Source organism: Mastomys coucha, unplaced genomic scaffold (assembly GCF_008632895.1).
Source record: "Mastomys coucha isolate ucsf_1 unplaced genomic scaffold, UCSF_Mcou_1 pScaffold22, whole genome shotgun sequence".
Taxonomy (NCBI): domain Eukaryota; kingdom Metazoa; phylum Chordata; class Mammalia; order Rodentia; family Muridae; genus Mastomys; species Mastomys coucha.
In genome coordinates this window covers 129,173,442-129,179,845 of record NW_022196905.1, presented here as the reverse complement: position 1 = coordinate 129,179,845, position 6,404 = coordinate 129,173,442, and the positions used below count along the sequence as shown (strand labels likewise).

The 6,404-nt window shown below is 50.5% G+C and overlaps 1 protein-coding gene across 1 annotated transcript in view; it reads left to right on the top strand.

Moving 5' to 3' along the window:
• Positions 1–4,969, top strand: part of Fkbp6 (FKBP prolyl isomerase 6) — a 93,157-nt gene extending 88,188 nt beyond the window's left edge. The window contains exon 10 of the mRNA XM_031338199.1: positions 4,438–4,969. The gene's annotated coding sequence lies outside the window, so the exon portion shown is untranslated. The remainder of the gene's footprint in view (positions 1–4,437) is intronic.
• The last annotated feature ends 1,435 nt before the right edge of the window (positions 4,970–6,404 follow it).

The following is a 6,404-nucleotide window of genomic DNA, read 5'->3' as shown; positions in this document are numbered from 1 at the left end:
TTTTTTTTTATTTTGAGACCAAGCCTCACCATGTAGTCCTGGCTGCTCTGGAACTCAGTATGTAGACCAGGCTGGCTTTGAACTCACAGAGATCTGCCTGCCTCTGCCTCTCGAGTGCTGAGATTAAAGGTGTGCGCCACTACATCCATCTAGAATGGATGGCTTTTAATGCCAGCACTAGGGGCTATGGATTCCAGGTCAACCTGGTCTATATACAAGTCCCAGGCCAGCGAGACTTGCTTGGTGAGACGCTAGCCCAAGAACCAAACGAAGGCCATAGCATAGCAGCACAGGCTCAGTGGCTGGACAAGATGACTCCATCTGTGATCCTGGCACCTGGAAAATGGAGGCAGGAGGACCAGAGGTCATCTTTGGGTACATATCTACTGGAAGCTAACCTGGATACATGAGCCCTTGTCCAGAAGATGGATGGATGAGTGAATGAGACTGGTCTCCAGCTTTCTTATAAATGTGCGAGACCTTCCACAGCCGACAGATTTCCTCTCGCCACAACTCCTCCAGAAGTGGAGACTGGACAGACAATGCTGCCTAATCTAAGACCGAGTTCCTCCAGAGTTGGGCGCTAGATCCATAATAAATAAAACTAAAACCAGCAAGAGGGCTCAGTGGAAAGGGTGCCTGACACCAAGTCTGGTGACCCAAGTTCTCTCCTAGGGCCCATATGGAGGAAGGAGGGAATCTTCTTCTACAAGTTGTCCTTTGACCTCCACACATGGCCCCCACCTCAATAAATAAATAAAATAAAATTTTTATTAGGGTTTATGGCTTTGGGGCTTGTATAGGAAGCACAAAGTTTTGGTTCAAGTCCCAGTTAGCTCTGAGGAGCCAGTTTCAGGTATGTCTGTTACAGCAACGGCAAACAATATACTTCCCATCAGTGCTGGAGCTGTGACCTCAGAGGAGGTGACTGCAGTCATCGTGCCTCTGAGATCCACTAGCTTTCTCTGCACAGGGCACAGGAGCGCAGACCTCAGGAAGGTCTAACCCAAGCACCAGCAAGGTGAGGCAGGAGCCTCATGAGTCTGAGGCCAGCCTGGGCTACAGATTGAGTTTGAGATTAGCCTGGACAACATAGCTAGCCCACCCCAAAAGAAAATAAACCAGGCCTGAGGAGATGATGCTGGGGGCGGGGCTAAGAGCATTGGCTCTCCTTCCAAAGGACCAGGGTTCGATTCCCAGCACCCATGTGGCAGCTCACAACACTGTGGGCACCAGGCACACATGTAGTAAGTACACACACATACACACACACACACACACACACACACTCATGCATCCCTAAGACCCATACACACACAAAAAAAAAAAATAAACATTTTTAAAAAGAAAATGAAAACCCAAACAAAAGGAAAAGTCAAAGCCCGGGCATGGTGGTGCACACCTTTAACCTCAGCACTAGGAGGGAGTGGGGATATCTCTGTGAGTTTGAGTCAGCCTGGGCTACATACTGAGTCCCAGAACAGACTGGGCTATGTAGAAGAGACCCCATCTCAACAAACAAACAAAATATCAAAACTAAAAAATCACAGTTTGCAGGGGATTAAACAGAGATTCCGGACCCCAGCCGGTGAACTATCAGGTCACCCAGATGAAGGAAAGAAATTTCACTTCAGAGGCCCAGCCTCCAGGACCAGTGGTTCAGCTAAGAGCCTTCCCTCTGTTTACTGACCTTTGTCTGTCTCTCTTTCGTTTGTGCATTTGTTTGTGAGGAAGCTTCCCACAGCCCTTGCGCAGCCAGAGGACAGGAGGCAGTCCTCCCCTCCAACCCTCAGGGCTCCAGGGACCTGCGAGCCATCTCATTGGCTCAAGTCTTTTCTTGCTTTCCTTTCATCCCCATTCCCTTCTTTTTCTCTTTTGAGCGTGTAGCGTACATGTGCGTACACATCTGTTATTACAGGGTGCACATGGTGTGCATGCCTGGAGACCAGAGGTCCCAGGAGGTGTCTCCTAAGTCACTCTCCAGGTTTACTTTTAATTCCGTTGTATTTATTTTGTGTGTGTGTGGGGGGGGGGGGGGGGGGGGGGGGGGAGACAGACAGACAGAGACAGGGAGAGAGTGCGCATAGTTGAGAGAGAGATTGGGTTTGTTTGCGTGTTTGTGTTTTCCTTTCTCTATGTGGGTCCCAGGCCCTCTCCACTTTTTCAGCCTGGGTCTCCTAATGAACTTGGAGCTCATCCATTCATCCTTCAGTCTCTGCCTCCCCAGCTCTGGGCAAACAGACACATCAACTTTCAGATGGGTGCTGGGGAAAACTAAACCAACGCAGGTCCTCAGGCTTTTTCAGCAAGTGCTTCACCCACCAAACCGTCTCGCCAGCCCCAAGAGCTCTGTCTTGTCCGCTCAAACGTTGCAGACTCGAACAGGAGGGACATAAGTTGGAAACCTTGCTCTGGCCGCTGGGAGCCGAATAGGCTCTGAGCAGAGGATAGTGCATCGCGGTGGTGACACTGAGCCAGGTGCTCGCCCTCCCCACCCCGTCTCCTACCCCTATCCCCCGGGGGCGAGGGGTCCCTCATTGCCTGCGATTCCAGCGCGGTCAGCAGAAAGCAGCGTGGCGCCAGCGCGGGGCGGCGGGACCTCAAGCTGGAGCGTGGCCGGCGCTGCGCGGGTTCGGATCCGCCTGCATTTGTGTTGGCAGCGGCCCGGGGCGCGCAGCCTGGGCTATGAATGGGGCCTCTGTCTGCGCTCGCCGTGCCCCCCTCACTTTACTCTTAACAGAGCTTGGAAGCTTTCCTCCTCCTTCCCAAAATACACGTGCGTGCGTGGAGTGTGTGTTTGAAAAAGAAAAAAAGCAACACTCACAGCGAAGGTTAAGTCCTGGCCCAAGCACAGGAAATATGAACCCCGGGGCAGAGGAGGAGGAGACGTAAGCTTTTTTTCCTGGGCAGGGTGGCTGCCTCTAGGCTCTGGGGGAAGGTCGGGAGACCTTTTCCCAACATCCCACTGCCATTATCTCAGGAGATGAGGGCTGCCTCATCGGCAACACTGTCACCAAATGTGGCCCAAGGGACCCTGCTGAGCATAAGGATGGAGACAGGCCATTCTCTGGAGCTCATTGACCAGCCAGCCTACCATCTAGTGAATTGCAAGTTCAGTTAAGAAAGCTGGTCTTGCCGGGCGGTGGTGGCGCACGCCTTTAATCCCAGCACTTGGGAGGCAGAGGCAGGCGGATTTCTGAGTTCGAGACCCTACAGAGTGAGTTCCAGGACAGCCGGGACTACACAGAAAAACCCTGTCTCGGAAAAAAAAAAAAAAGAAAGAAAGAAAGAAAGAAAGAAAGCTGGTCTCGAAGGAAGAGAGACTGGTAAGATGGCTTTGTGGGTAAAAGCAGCAAGCAGCTGCCAAGCGTGACAACCCGAGTTCGATCCCCGGGCTACACTGTACATGGTGGCAGGAGAGAAAGCACAAGCTGACCTCTGACCCCCACATTCCCCCGTACACATACAAATGAATGTAATTTAAAAATAACTAAAAAGAAGGCAGAGAGCAATGGAGGAAGACACCTGATACTGACCTCCGATACCTTGGACCACGAACTTCTGATTGGTCTGTCCCTGCTTCCTGAGTGCTGAGATTTTAGGTATACACAACCCAAGCCCGAGTTTATATAGTGCTGGGATCAGAACCCAGGGCTTCCTGTCAGCTAAGCTTCATTCCCAGCCTTTTAATTTTTTTTTTTTTTTAAAGACAATGTCTCAGGTAGCCCAGGCTAGCCCTAAACCCCTGATCCTTCTGCTGTCACCTCCTGAGTGCCAGGATTACAGAATCGGCTCCCCAGCCCCACCATCCATACAGTTTTAAGGCGACTCAGGGGCATTCATGTGCAGTGTGGTCTCCTCTGGTGGAACAGGGGACCCAGGCAGTCTCTTTTTCCACCACGTGGGGATCAAACTTGGGGCTGTCCCACTCAGCGGCCATCTCACCAATCCCTCTGCCTTCCTTTGAAACATAGCTTCCTTTCAACCTGCAACTCAGCAATGAGCTAAGCTGGTCAATGAGTTCCAGCCCGCAGTGCTGGGCTTGCAAAGAGAAGCTAGGCTTGGTGGCACACGCCTGTCACTCCCAAACTCAAGACTTCATCATTCTCTGATACAAAAACGTTGGTCTACATGAGACCCTCTTTCAAGAACTCCAGCACACTGAATTCTTTGTCTTTCAAACCAGAGAAGAGGCAAGAGCCCAGTATCCCTCACTTCCCTCCTGGGGAAAGCTTTCCAAGTGGGAGCCCATGCACGCCAGGCAGAGGGGCCGCAGTGTTCTTGGCTGTGTGGCCAGGAGTGGAATTTCCATCTTGTCCTGCACAGGGAGTGGGGAATGGATTGTGGCTCAAAAAACCACAGGCTCTCACTGTGCTTCCCACGTGTCCGTAGATTTTCTTGAATAAATGTTTATTCATCTTTTTATATGCCTTTCAGACCCATTCCAAAGGGGGCTGCGGTAAGCAAAGTGCCCCCGCTCCGGTCTGTACCCGGGAAGAGCAGGAAGACGCGTTCCTCTGCTGCCAGGAGGAGGGAGGCTCTGCTGACATCACAGATCTAGCTCTGGAGTTCCCAAAATGGAGCCAGAAATAGACCAAAGAGCTGGGCGAGTGGGCAAGCCTGTGATCTCCACACTCCAGAGGCCAAGGGAGAAAGAAAGCACATTCAAGGCTAACCTAGGTTACATAGAGAATTCTAGACTAACCTGAACTACAGACGGAGACGATTGGAAACAAAGAGAGGAAGTAAGGGAAGGAGGGAGCTGGAGGGGAAGTGGCTCCACAGGGGAAGGTTCCTGCGAACCGACTAACCGAGCTGGCATCCTGAGTTCCATACCTACAGCCACATGGGGAACACAGAGAACTGCTTCCACAAGTTGTCCTCTGACCTCCGCATAAATGGTACCTTCCACCCACACCCGCACCCTAACAATAAATAGATATAATAAAAAATGTCAAAAGAAGAGAAAGTGAGCTGTGGTGGTACAAATGTTTAGTGCCAGCACTCAGAGAGTGGGAGCAGAGGCAGACAGATCTCTGTGAGTTTGAGACCAGCCTGATCTACATAGTGAGTTTCAGGCACAGACACGCACACCTGCACAAACCTGCATGCATACACACAGAGAAAGAAAAAGGAGGAAGAGGAGAAGGAAGAGAGTGAGGGAGAGAAAGAGAGAGAGAGAAAGAGAGAGAGAGAGAGAGAGAGAGAGAGAGAGAGACAGACTCAAGGCATGTTACAGTGGGAAATGCGGGCTCCACCCACGCAGTGCCCAGATCCAGTGATGGAGCAGCCTGAGACACCAGGTTTCTAACCCATTCCAGTTCTAACCCATTCCAGGGCAGCTCCTGATGCAGGCCAGGAGCACGTTCACAGCTGGCCTCTGAAGAGCATCCTGTGGCGATGGAGGGCAAATGCCAGAGTAATAGCACTATCTCAGTAAGACCTGTGTGAGTTGTCAAACACGGCTGTAGTGTGCTCAGAATAACAGAACCGAGAAGACCATTATTAATATATCCTGTGGGCTTCGAAGCTGATTGCAAACTCAGCAGGATGCAGCATTGTCTAAGAAGCCAGTCTCCAGCTCACCTGAGGGGTCCTTTGGATGAATTAGCTTCCGGGATGCCTGTGAGGGGTTATCACGCTTAGGTTAATTGAACTGGGGAGACCCTGCCCTAAGGGGGAGCTACATTATTCCCTGGCCTTGGTCCTGGGTTAAATACAAAGGAGAAATCTAGTGGAGTATTCCTTTTTAAAAAATTATTTTATTTTATGTGTTTGTTTTACCTGAATGTATGCCTGTGCATCATGCTTGTGCCTGGTACCCTCAGAAGTCAGAAGAGCGTATCAGATTCTCTGGAACTGGAGTTATAGATCATTGTGAGCCACTGTGTGGGTTCTGGGAACTGAACCCAGGTCCTCTGCAAGAGCAATGAGTATATTTAACACTGATGTGTCCAGACACATCCCTTTTTATTTTTTTATTTTTTTATTTTTTGGTTTTTTGAGACTGGGTTTCTCCGTATAGCCCTGGCTGTCCTGGAACTCACTCTGTAAACTAGGCTGGCCTGGAACTCAGAAATCCGCCTGCCTCTGCCTCCCAAGTGCTGGGATTAAAGGCGTGCGCCACCACCGCCCGGCTCCAGCTCCATTTTTTAAAATGTATTTTGTGATCAAACTCAAAGGTCTTTCTTCTTCTTCTTCTTCTTCTTCTTCTTCTTCTTCTTCTTCTTCTTCTTCTTCTTCTTCTTCTTCTTCTTCTTCTTCTCCTTCTCCTCCTCTTCCTCCTCTTCTTCCTCCTCTTCCTCCTCCTCCTCTTCCTCCCCCTCCAACTTCTTCCTTCTTCTTTTTCTTCCTTCTCCTCTCCTTTGAGATAGGGTCTCTCTTTCTCTCTCTCTCTCTCTCTC